At 52.0% G+C, this 12,863-nt stretch overlaps 1 protein-coding gene across 3 annotated transcripts in view; it reads right to left on the bottom strand.

The window, feature by feature from the left end:
- Positions 1-12,863, bottom strand: part of Cplx2 (complexin 2) — a 72,627-nt gene that overhangs the window by 10,662 nt on the left and 49,102 nt on the right. Inside the window, exon 1 of one of the 3 annotated variants that reach the window (XM_032884267.1) lies at positions 1,157-1,393. The exons of the other annotated variants lie outside the window; for them this stretch is intronic. The gene's annotated coding sequence lies outside the window, so the exon portion shown is untranslated. Of the gene's footprint in view, positions 1-1,156; positions 1,394-12,863 lie in introns of those variants that run through there. 3 annotated transcript variants of the gene reach the window in all.

The raw sequence follows: 12,863 nt of genomic DNA, 5'->3' as shown, positions 1-12,863 counted from the left end.
TCCCTCCAGAGCCCACACCCCCACACCCCTGCTGTCAGTCCCCTCCAAAGGCAGCCAAGGCTCCAGTTCCGTCGAGTCTCAAGAACCGGACCCCTCCTTCTGACAAGCACACATGAGCACCTGCAGTGTTTGTCTTTGCGGCTGTTTTTCTATGATTCAAGTACGGGCTACAATCACAACTCAATTCAACACTCCGTTGTTTTTTTTTCCAAGGGACTCTACGCTAATGGCGGTGGTCGAGACAGAGGACGTCTCCCCTACTTCCCCATCCCACGACCCTAGAAACAAAACATCTTGGAGGTGGCGGGAGTAGGGGGGGGACGCTTGAGGTTGGGCCAGAGTTAAAGGATCACTCAGTCTGGGTTACGAAAGTGGCGGGGGCTTTCCCCCACAGAAGAGAGGGCAGGCTTCCAGGCGCTGTTCCCCGGGCCCTCATAGAGCCAGCACTCGCAACAGCTCTGCCCTGGGCTCTCAGTTGGCCAGTGCGTGTCCCCTTCCCCCAACACACGCCTCTCAATTTTGAACCCTAGCCTACTCTTAAACTTTGCTAGGGAGGGGACGGCCTGAAACTGTGACCCGAGTCTGTGACCCCGGCACAGGCTCCAAAGGTGCTCCTGTGGAAGAGGACAAATAGCCCCTCTACCCCCCACCGACGTGGGCTCTCCTCTCTCCACCTGGCTTCTGCCACCCTCGGATTCCCTTGGGAACCGAACTGTACCCCTTGGGGTGACTCTCTGCTCCTGTAGCAGAGGGCCCGCGAGGGCTTCAGGGGTAGCCACACCCCAAGTAGCCAAGGACCACGTCCCCCACCCTATTCTTGTGGGCTCGAAGTTGTTCTCCAGGTTCACACTTGAGTCTCCGCACTCTGGGCAGCCCGAGCTCTCCAAGCCCCACTGTCCCTGCTTCGGGTGCGCATCTGCCCACAGCTGCCTGCTCCGAGTCTGCAGTACCAGCCGTCCCCCCTGGCCTCCGCGGGGAGCTGTCCCTTCAGCACCACACCGAGCGGGCAGGGGCCCGCAGTCCCCAGTGCAGCGCCCCGCGGTCTTGGGGAGCCCCTCAAAACCGCACTGCCGGCTTCCCCGCTGTTCCGGAGCCAGAGCGTTCCCCTACTGCCCCCAGCCCGGCTCCACCTCCCCGGCCCACGGTCAGCACCGACCTGGTGGTCCCAGCAACCGTCTAAGCCACTGCAGGGCTCCGGCTGACTCCAGCAGGCAGTGCGGTGTGCTCAGCCAGCTCGCGCCGCTGCCTGGTGTAACTCCGCCAGGCGAGCTGGGACCGAGGCTGCTGCCGCGGGCGGGCGGATGCCGAAGGCGCCCTCCAATCACGCCCCTCAGCCAGGCCCTGACGCCGTACAGCTTCTCTTCCAGAAGGGAGATTCAAAACCTCTCTCTCTCTCTCTCTCTCTCTCTCTCTCTCTCTCTCTCTCCTCCCTCCCCCTCCCTCCCCTCTCTCCCGCCCTCCTTTTCTCCCCTCTCTCTTTCCTGTTTTTCCCTCTCTTCATCCTCCTTTCCCTCTCACTGTCTCCTCCTCCTCATGCTCCCATTCTCCCTCTTCCTTTTCTCCTTTCCACTCTTTTATTCTCCCCGCATTAAGCCCTACTGATCTTCCTTCAGCTAGATTTCTTTCCTAACTCCTCTGTGTCCAATCCACAAGCTCGAAGGTTTGGAGGGGCTGTGGGGGCAGGAGTCGAACAAGGGTTTTTGTTTTTGTTTCTTTTTTTTTTTTTAGCAGAAAGGATTGCCTCTTCAGGAAAGTTCTTTTTGGTTACTCCGGGCACACTAGGATAGGCGTCCTCCCTTTGGGGTGCTCACTTCCCTAAAGGAGCCCCAGTTTCAATCCCCCCCCAGCCCCGTGCCTGCTGAGTCTTGCCTGTGAGCGGCGTCTGGACTAGGCAGTCACTGTCACATCATTTCTGCAGTTTATGACTGTAGTGTCCAGCTATGCACTCACTCCAGAACCACTGGTGTGTAGGATGAGGAAGGCCCTCCTAGGGGGTGACTGGCTCTCTGCTCTGGACCTAGAAGCAAAGTCCTGCTGCAAAACTGCAGGGGGAACCCTAGGCGGGCCACTCCTCATCCTCTGTTGGTCTGTTATCCTCTGAAGAAGCCATAGTTCTCTGCTAAAGTTATTCTAGAAGGCACTGCTTTCCCCCCTCAACCCAGGGAAGAGAAGGGACTCTGACGGCAGGGGGACCCCTACTCCTCGTTCAGCCTCCCCTCCCCCTCCCCTCATGCTCATCTGTGCCCTCCTTTTCTCTCCAGATAAGCCTTTCCTTTCTGCCTGCCATCTATTGGTTCCCCACCCCTTCCTTTAATCCAGCCCTAGGTGTAGGAAAATGGCTCCAGGGAGGAGGGCCTTGCACCTGGCGTTGGAAGCTGAGCTGAAGTTCAGGCACCCATCAGAGCTAGGTCAGAGTGGAGATGACTTCTGCTTCTGAGATGAGAGGGATGGCTTCTCTCCCAGGAGCTGCGGTAGGGCAGGATCCTGGGAGAGGAAGGAGGTTCACAGTCGATGCCTTAATGTGGGGGAGCCTTACAAATTGAAAACATTGGTAGTACACCCTGCTCCTCTTGGACCAGGAGGGGCTTTGTAAAAATGGCAGTGGTGTGTGTGTGTGTGTGAGAGAGAGAGAGAGAGAGAGAGAGAGAGAGAGAGAGAGAGAGAGGGAGAGAGAGAGAGAGAGAGAGAGAGAGAGAGAGAGAGAGAGAGAGAGAGAGAGAGAGAGAGAAAAGAGAGAGAGAGACTCTTGTTCCATTAGAGCGACTTAGACTGGCCCCTATTGCTAGAGGGAAGTTCTAAGCCAAGAGATCTGACATTTCAAGACCTGAAATCCCTCCCCCTTTTCTTTTCTATGAGTTCTTTAGCAAACATGCCCTGTGCATGGGGCCTGTGCCAACTGCATTCTGGCTATAGCTGGGCCCTTGCCTTTGACACGGACATTGATCAAGCTAGGATCAAAATCCAACTCACACTACAGGAAAAGACCGAGCTCAGTCCTGGAGGCTGTGTTTAAGATGGACTTGTGTAAGCACCGGGATGGATCCGGCTCTTTCGAAGAGGCTGGGCTGGGGCTACCGAGATGAAGGGTCTGAGAGTGGCTTCCTACCCTCAGGACAGAACTGAGGGGGCATTAGTCCTGGAAGGGCCGATGAGTCTTGTTTAATTGAAATTGACTCAGTTTAGTAGCTGGCAAAGTAGATGCTAAGGGTGGCTGAGTGAATAAACAACCAACACAGGGAAGACCAGAGCTGCAGGGCTCTCTCTGCCTCCCCCGACACCCCGCCATTGCTGGAGATGGCCTTAGGACAATGGGCAAAGAGAGGCAGGGTATAGCTCTGTCAATTGGTGTTACCCAGCCACGACTGTGCGTCCCAGCTCAAGGCCATTAGCTGTGATTGGATAGGACCATCCGGGTGGCAGTCACATTCAAATCCGAGTCTTTTGTGAATCTCTCTTTTTTTTTTTTTTTTTTAAAAAAAAAAAATCCTCATTATTTGACATAAACTGAGCCTAGTTGCAGAAATCTTGCCGATGAACAGAAGTTCAGCTTGGTCAAGTTTTGAGGCTTCATCCTGTTGATCAATTAGGGCTAACTCACAGTGGAGCGATTTCCCACAGCCAAATCGAGGTGGGGAGGGGAGTCCTTTCTGCCCAGACATGGCTCCCCAATTCTCTGTTAATATTTAAGAAAAGTAGCTGACCGTTCCAAATATTCCCTGATGATGATAACGCCACTAACCTCAGCAAGGACTACGCTCCCCAAGGGCCTGAGGTGCCAACTTTGGGCCTTTTTATATAAACCACACTTTCTCATTTAATTTCTATAAACCATCATTTTCAAGATGCAGACATTTTAGCCCAGGGGGAGAAGGTGAGTCTTAAACAGAGCCAGGATTCCAGCTGCTATGGCACTGGGACTGATGGGCCTTCTAGCACCTTCTAGCACTCCGGGTTGCTTTTCTTCTGGAACGTTTCAACCTTCCGTAACCTATGCAAGTGGAACATTTGCAGCATAATATCTATATCTATCTATATCTATATATATAATTTTTGTGTGTGTGCATGTGCAATATCTATCTATCTATCTATCTATCTATCTATCTATCTATCTATCTATCTACCTATCTATCTATCACCGGTATTTATAGTGTGATTCCTGTTGTTTGGTTTCTAGCACACACATGCATGCAGAATTGCATGCACACACATGCACACACACATATGTATATGTGTGTGTGCGTGTGTGTGCATGTGGGTGCATGTGTAATATCTATCATCTGTCTGTCTGTCTGTTTATGTATTATAGCACTGGTATTTATAGTCATTCCTGTTGTTTGGTTTCTAACACACACACACAGACACACACACACACACACACACACACACACAAAGGCACACCATGTATTCACACTTAGATCAGGGTGCTCGTGTCATGCAGACTGCGGTATTTCTTCCCCCTCCTGCCTCTCTAATCCAGCTAGCTCACTGTAAGCGAGCGTGGGCATGGGAGGTGGAAGCAGGCAGCCTTTGGTCTTCACGGAGCATTGAGAGCAGGAAGAGGGTGCCAGGTTTGGAAAGATTCACGAAATGGTGTTGCTCTGTGCCTTGGATGTTCACTAGGAAGCCAATTAGGAAAGCCAGGACTTCCACAGCACCGAGGAACAGCGCGTGAGGAATGACAGCTGTCATAGACTGCAAATGTGCGTGTCAGGGAGAATGGCTTCCAGAGAGTGCCTGTCCAAAGGTCAGCCCCCCCCTTCCTGCCCCATCACCTCCCTCACCCCTTCGAGCACTCTGAATGCCATGAGGGAAAAGGAAATGACAGATCTAGTCTGACTGGAGCTTTGCTGGCCGAATCATACCTCAGCTGGCATGAATGGGGTTCAGGGAGGCCTGAGCTGCCCACATCCTGTGGTTCTAGCTTGAGCCTGGAGGGGCAGCATTGGCCTTGCTTTGGGAAGGTGGCCTGGTGCCAGAAGAGGAAATAACGGTTGGTAGTTGGAGCACTGAGAAAGGTTCCACGTCATACTGCTCCTCTGGGGATTCTGGTCGCCAACAATGGCTAGGGTATGGTGTGAGACTCCCCAGTCTACCTTTGTCAGCATAGAATGGTGCTGTGTGAAGGCAAACTGGCCATTGTGCAATGGTGTGCCTGTGCCCGTGGCCCGGGGTGGGAGCAGACAGCACGGAGGACGTGGGCGCCATTGCTGTTGTGTGGTATGACATGCTTGGATCTGCTGCCGCCGACTCTCTCTGTTTGCTGCTGAGTCCCTCCTGTCGAGAGCCGATGTGACAGTACACAGCCAACTTTGTTTTACAGACGAATGTTTTTTTTCTTTTAAGGTTTATTTATTTTATTTATATGTTAGTACACTGTAGTTCTCTTCAGACACTTCAGAAGAGAGCACCCCATTACAGATGGTTGTGAGCCACCATGTGGTTGCTGGGAATTGAACTCAGGACCTCTGGAAGAGCAGCCAGTGCTCTTAACCGCTGAGCCATCTCTCCAGCCCATAGACGAATATGTTAATGGTACTGTTATGGCACTGGTTCTGATGTAAGGCGAGGGCACATGTGTACAATTGTGTGTACCAAATGGCTGTGCACTGTGGGGTGGATTTACATGGATTGTGCTAGAGTCAAAGGGTCTAAAGTTGCCAGCGTTTCTGGTGACTAATGCCGCCATCCATTAGAAATGACCTAGTGTTAGGATGGTGGCCTTGGGTTCCTATTGGCAGATGTAAATGTGAGTCACAATGGGTGGGCACACATGTCACCGTCATTGAGTGGGGACAGCAGAAGCAGTGGATGTGTACATGAACAGCCAGAAATTTATCCTGACCACTGTGCAAATGTGCAAAATATGCTACTGGAGACGAGTAGCTTCCTCTCCCCTTCCTCCCCACCACAAAGGCTGTAAGCCAATGCACCAGCTCCTGCCCATTTGGGAAGGAGAAAGACTCCTAGAACCCTGTAGTTTTCCAGAAAGCTCCAAGGTTTCACACATGCACCCTGACTCGCTGGCAACACATGAGCGTGTCTGTGGAAAATGCTCAAGGAATCCGTTCTCGTCCCCAGAGCCTCCAGTTTGGCTCCTCACTAGCATCCGCCTACCAGTTCCTCGTGGGTCCTGCATGCCCTTTATCCGTGCCCATCTCCCCATCCAGGCACCCATTAGCACGTCAAAGAAGCCCCGTTCCAGCCCACACAGTGTACTCCGGGGCATCCCTACACAGTCGCTGGCCCTCTCATCTGGAGCTCTCCCCGAAACCTTGCATTTTCGTGTCTGTCTGCCAGAATGTAGCACCTCCCTGTCCACCAAAGGAGGATGTGATTCCCCTTCTCCTGTCTCGGGTTCCTTTTCAAGCTTCCTGTTGGGACTTCTGTCTCCTTACATCTACCCCGGGCCCCTCCAATTCTTCTGGACAGGGTCAGATGTCCCTGTCCTCTGATGACCTCGGATGACCATGGTCTTTCAGACCCTAATTTCCAAGCTCCAACTTGAGCCCTGCTCTTTCTTGCACAGTGGGCAGGCAGTATCGAATTGTTACCCAGGTCTTTGGGGGATCCCCATCTTAATGGTCCTCACACCTTGTAGACTCTTGGTCTCCTGCCAAAAACCTGCCCAGAGACAGTTCTTATGCCATAGAAGCCCACCTTGCAGCACATGGGAATAGCACACGAAAGGAGAAGTCCAGGTGAGAATCCCCCTGTAAATCTCAGGATGCTAGAGCTCTCTTAGACACTGAATGTCAAAGGGCCCCACTCCTACTCAGAAGGATGGAGAGGGGGTGTGTTTTTAAGCACTCTGCAGATTTGCAGGCCTTATACCACATGGGGCAAAGCAGTCTCTGGCATGGGAGTCCAGCATTGCATCTTTTATTGGCTCTCCAGGAGTTTCTGACCCATGCACTGGCTGGAAAGTCCTGGTCTTGACCCTGCAACTTCACACTCGATCTTATGCAAAAAGAAAAAAAAAAAAGAATCACGGAGTCACAGACTGTTGGCGGATTATCACAGAGGGTCCACACACTCGCTTCATAATCTTCAGGTCTACAAATCTGTGTCAAGAGCTTGGAGCTGGGGAGCTTCTCCATCTGGGAAGAATTCTTGCTTTCCAAATTTTGTTTGTTGTGCAAAGCTCCTCCCCCACCCATCCCTTGAAGGACCATTGTGACATGTCACCTGCGTGTGTGAGGACCCATGTTCTCCCTACTGGTGCAAAGGTACCTGGCAGGGGCTTGTGCACAGAGTGGGTGAGCAGAAAAGGATGTCTGTGACTGGTTAGCATGCGCTGGCCCACAGACAGATCCTGCTTGTTGATAAAGGAATGGCGAGGACGTTTATTGCTGTTTCATTAAAGCCAGAGATATTGAGGGACTCGGACAGATGATAAAATCCTCCTGGGCCTCTCTCTGGTCAGGAGATGAAAGGACGCGCTGGAGAGCCTCGGGATGCTGTTATTTTGACGTTGAGGGTGGGGAGGGGTTCTTGTGTTTAGGAGACAGGGAGGACAGAGGGCCGTGAAAAATGCATCAAAAGTTAAAAGCGTGCAGTGGAGGGACACTCGCCTGGTGCACACTCAGCCCTGGCTTCAGTCGGGAGAACCACGTCAAAAGGTCGAAAGCGTCAATGATAAAAATGACAGTTTTCTATACTCCGAACACTTGGGGGAAATGGGGCCAAAGTCGCACAGCAGGTTCGTGGACCTTCTGATTCCTAGGTAACTGTTCTCTGTAGGTGTAGTTCAGCAGCACCTGCCACCTGCCACACCTTTTCTTAATGGCTCCCTTCCTTCTAGGTGCTCATTTAGGGACATTACAGGTGCCAGCTCTTTAGAGGCCACACGACTGCCCTTTCGGGGTAGGTGTTTTCCCGTGCACGTGTTCATTTTACATCGGGCGTGGACAGAGAGAGCCTAAGGCACGCCAGGTTCTCCCCGGACTGCTTCACACCGAGAGATACACACACACACGCTCCGATTCACACGTCTAAGGTCCTGCGGGCTCTGTGACGTGAGTGGAGGATGTCGGGGGGAGATACCCACAGTCCATGCTATTACAGCACGCGGAGAGCTGTCCTAGCAAAGAGGGAGCTTGGAGGGAGAAGGAAACACGCACAGCTTGCCCGCCAGGTGGAACCGAAAGCCCCGAGCAGGGAAGAGGCACGGGCTCTGATGCTCCTGACCTCAAAGGCTCTGGGGTGTCTGAACAATCTCAGATGCTTCTCCCAGGAGAAGACAGCATGGTTCTGCCAAGGAGAGGCATGGATGGAGTCTCAGTTGCCGTCTGGCCTCCCTGTCTACGTGATGAGTACCGGGGTTCAGTTTTCTCACTGGTACAATTAGGAAAGCCACTCTACCTCCCAGCACAGCAGTCAGAAGGCTTGGATGGAGCCCTGCTTGAAAAATGACAGCCTGACCCCCTAGAGCATCAGCTTCTCCCAGCTCCCTAGCAACACATGAGGCTCTGTTCTGGAGTTTGGGACAGCGTGGCCGTCGGACACAGCCTCCTTTTATGACCTTCTTGGCTAAGAATTTTGCCCTTAAATATCCTAGAGTTTATGTTGTGGTGAGAAAGAACAGAACAGAACAGAATGTTAAGGCAAGGGCCTTCTCTTTTTCCCCTTTGTGGTTTTTTTCTCGAAATACAGGAGACTGGGGTGAAGCACTCCCTAAGGGGAGCCACCCAAAGGAAGTCCAGTGGGGCTCAGACATCAGGCTGTACAAGAGGAGGAATTTTACACACACACACACACACACACACACACACACACACACACACACATTTAGAAATGACTGCTTCTGTTTCTCCTCAACTTCCAGCTGTTTCTCTCTGGTAACAAAACAAAATTAAACAAATGCCCCCTTTATTTGGCAAGCGAAAGGTCTTTGGAAGACATAGCCAGACAGAAAGCTCACAGGTACTCCAGCAGAGGGGCTTCTCTTTGGGGTAGGAGATTCCCACTGACTCCTTAGGGCTGCACGGTATTACCTTGAACGCCATTACCTGCCCTCTGTTTTCAGCTAGTGACACTAAGGTGCAGAGAGGTTAAATACCGTGTTCAGGATGACATAGCCAAGAGACATCAACACCAGCATCTGCAGTTGGTATGTGATGATAGTTGGCTGTGTCTGTAGAGAGGAGACAGGTCGTTTTCTGGAAGGCCAGGCTGAGAGTATAGCTGCAGGACAACTGCTCCTAGAATTTGGGTGACTCTGAGGGGACACCTTGGGGACCTCATCATGGACTGTTCCTTCTAGGGGCTGGATGTTCCAGGTTTGAAGTTGGTCAAGTGATGGGAGCCGTAGGTCCAGGCTCTACAATGATGCCCTGAGGGTTAAATGACCCCTATCTCTCTAAGCAGACGTCCACTCACATCCGCTCAGCCTCAGTATCCAGGCGGAAATCGGATCCAGGACCCCCATAGATACCAACATTCTTGGATGCTTGAATCTCTTGTATAAAACAGGGTCCTGTTTATACAACCCGCCATGTGCTTTGTAGCCCCAACGGCCATTCATGTTGATTTGTTGGTTCAGGCTGTGATCCGGATGAAACACAGAGGCCCTCCATATCCACTTGGGCTCAACTGAGCCGTAATTCAAAATCTTTAGAAAATATTGCCTCTGTACCGAAGACACATGGCCTTTTCTTTTACGTTGCACCTCAAGCGATACAGGACAGTGGGTTTCACACGGCATTCACATGGTCTTAGGCTCGGTTAATAATCTAGAGATGTTTTCTGGTTTGGTTTGTTTTAAAGACAGGGTCTCATGTAGCCCAGGATGGCCTGAAACCCACTAGGTAGCCAAAGATGACCTAGAATCCCCTTTCCTGCCTCCTCTTCAGGAGTGCTGGGTGCTTCCATGCTAGGCTTACAGATGATCCACGTCTGAGGCCTCCATGTCTTTGAGATATCCTGGATGCCAAGGGGAGACGCCATGAGCAAGTGCTGAAGGCCAGAGTCTTTTCTGGGTATGGGGAACGCCTGGCAAAACATATACCAATTTCTGCCTCTTTAGTAGGAGAATTTGGCACAAAGTCAGGCACAGTGATTCTTGAAGGAGATAAGGCTATGGCGGGTGAGAAAGGGGCAGCGGCCTGCTTTCTGCCTTTGGGCCCGGAGTTTTCACTGTCAGGGCAAGGCTCCAGGGAGACTTTTCTTGGAGGATAAATAGGGACCATCCCCAGACACCCAGCAGCGGCCCTCGGTCACACTGTGATGTCCCCAGGACTCTTCCAGAACTCTCTGTTGGTGATTTAGTCTCCATTTTCAGACTCCATTTCCTCTCGGGGTGGGGGTGGGGTCATGCTTATGTAAGCGACATCTTTTGTGTGCCGTTCACCTCTTCTGATGAGAGCCAAACAAAGCAATGAATGTCCTCTGATTCCCCAGTGCTGCTCACTCCTGCCTCAGCCCAGCCGCAGGACAGCCTGCTGCCCCCGGTGACTTTGATCAAGACTTCCCCCTGCCTTGGTTTTTCAGTCTTCACTCTCCCACTCCCTCCACAGGCCTGTTGTCAGCCCTTTGATCAGCTCTGTGACTTTCCACTGTGCCTCATCTGGCTTCCATTAGGATGGCAAAGCTGCTCCTCTCACTCCCGTGCTTAGAAGATGCCTCTGACTCACTCTTGCCTGCAGGGTGGAGTCCAAATCCACAAGCCCTCGATCGACTCCAGCCCTGTCCCCAGCCTCTACACCGTGGCTCTGCTCCCGAACACTACTCTTAGGATGTTTGTTTCCTAACTTGATCACCCTCTTGTTTGACCCACAGGATGTAAGAAGCTGTAGGACAAGTCTTGTGCAAGTCTTGCTGTAGCCTGTGACATTTCCATCTCAGGAGTGGGACTCCTAGACCCCGGCCTTAGGTGAATAAAAAGTACTGGGACCCTGTTGTAATCCTACGCTTGCCCAGCTAGAAGTCACCTAAGTTCTCGGGACTCCTTCCATGCTTGAGCCCACAGTGGTGTTCCGTCCTTGGGATGTTTGGGGAGCCATTTGCTGTGGGGACAACACAGTCTTAACCTGTCCATCTAGAGTCTATTTGGAGTACCTTAGTCACTGTGATCTGGGCGAAGCTGATTTCATGGTTCACTCCTGTGGGTGGGCTTAATTAGAGCACGAGGTGCCTACTGGCCTTGGGGACTGGCCCTGCACGGCAACTGGCACTAAGCCGATAAGAATCAGCTTCGGTACTGACTCCGGGGTTGGCAGTCCTGAGGTGCTAGGTACTTGAGCCAACTTTCAGAAGAGCCCGCCCGAGGTCAACAACAACGCAGAGAAGCCCAGAGCTTTGAGAAGGGCAAAGGCAGATCCCCGATGGCACCGTGAGGACCCACATCCCTTCAGCCTCCTCTGCACCTATGGTCAGAGATGACAACCACTAAATACTACCTTTCTACCTACAACTTCAGTGTTGGGGCAGGTTGGGCCCACTGGAGACCTTCTAGACTCTACCTCTGGGGCTGTGCGTTCTGTTCCTCAGAACACACTTAAAGGGGGAGCCAGGCACAAGCTGGTACATGACCTACTATAACATGGCTTTACCCCCATGGGACTCAAGGTCAAGAAGGGGCTTGCAAGTCGAGATCCAACCCAAAACTGTGTCTGAGTCCCAGTGTTTTATCCACGGATCCCATCTCCCACGGTGGGATCTGAATATACTAAAGGTACCGAAATCCATCACAGAGCTTTGTCTGAGGTCCACCCACCTCCCTCAACCCCTGACTGCTTTAGCTTTGCTGAGTGTAAGCCATTACTCCTTGAGTTTAGTTTGTCATCCACAGCTAAGATTTTGCCCCCGGGGTTGGGGCTTTAGCTCAGTGGTAGAGCGCTTGCCTAGCAAGCGCGAGGCCCTGGGTTCGGTCCCCAGCTCCGAAAAAAAGAAAAAAGAAAAAAAAAATTTTTGCCCCCTGATAGCAGTGTGAAGGGAGGGGCTTACGGAAGCAAGCAGGAATTTTCCTCCAAGTATTCCCCAGTGACAGAGAGGCTTTCTCAGATCTGGGATCACTTCGGCTCCCAACTCCATCCCAGAGAGCCGTCTCTTCGAGTATCTTGGTGGAGGCTTTGACCTCCCTTCGTTTTTGGTCTACTTGAAAGAACTCTTATTCTTGGCTGTCTGGTCCTTTTCCAAGGTGACTCTTAGAGAATTTTTGGGCTGTGATGCTTCGAGTCCAAGGCATCAGTTTTTTAAAAAAAACCTTTTCCCAGAGGTGCGGTTCATTCCCCCGTTATCTCTGAGTCGGCTCTCCTGGCTTGTTGCTTTGTTTTGTTCCTATCATGGTTAGACATTCAAGATGGTAGATGGGAAAGGGGGGGCTGCTCAGGAGACTCATGGCGGTCCCAGGGGCTCATGAAGTCACTTAGTATGTGGCTTTCAAGGGCACTGTGGTAGGGGGAGGGAGTCATGATGTCACCAAGGTTTCCACGCCAGGCAATGACTGCTCGTGTGCCCTTCCAATTCCTCTTCCTCTCCCTGCTTTGGGCCAAGGAGCTGGCCCACATGGCCTCTTGTATGTGGGTTTTATCACAGAAGTATTGGCAGGAGGCGAGGAAGTGTGAGGTTAGAGTGTCCCTTGGCTGAAATTCACAATCCCTGCTGAGTGGTTGGTCTTTGTACAAGTGAGTCTGCCATGAATACATGGCTGATTTAGCTTGTCCCCCAGTTCCAAATTCTCTGATTTCTTTCATCTGGTCAGTTTCTTCAGCAAGTGGCTATTTTTTTGGAGATCCAAAGGCTTCCACTAAGATCCTACACAGGCTCTATCACTTCTGGGGAAACCAAGGCCCACAGCTGTTGGGGTCACATTCTGGCCTCACCGATGAAGACTACAGCCCAACTCCCCTCCCCACACCTCAGCT

This window comes from Rattus rattus, chromosome 14, assembly GCF_011064425.1.
Source record: "Rattus rattus isolate New Zealand chromosome 14, Rrattus_CSIRO_v1, whole genome shotgun sequence".
NCBI classification, from domain to species: Eukaryota; Metazoa; Chordata; class Mammalia; order Rodentia; family Muridae; genus Rattus; species Rattus rattus.
Note: the sequence above shows the minus strand (reverse complement) of the source record. Positions and strands in the feature narration are given on the sequence as shown.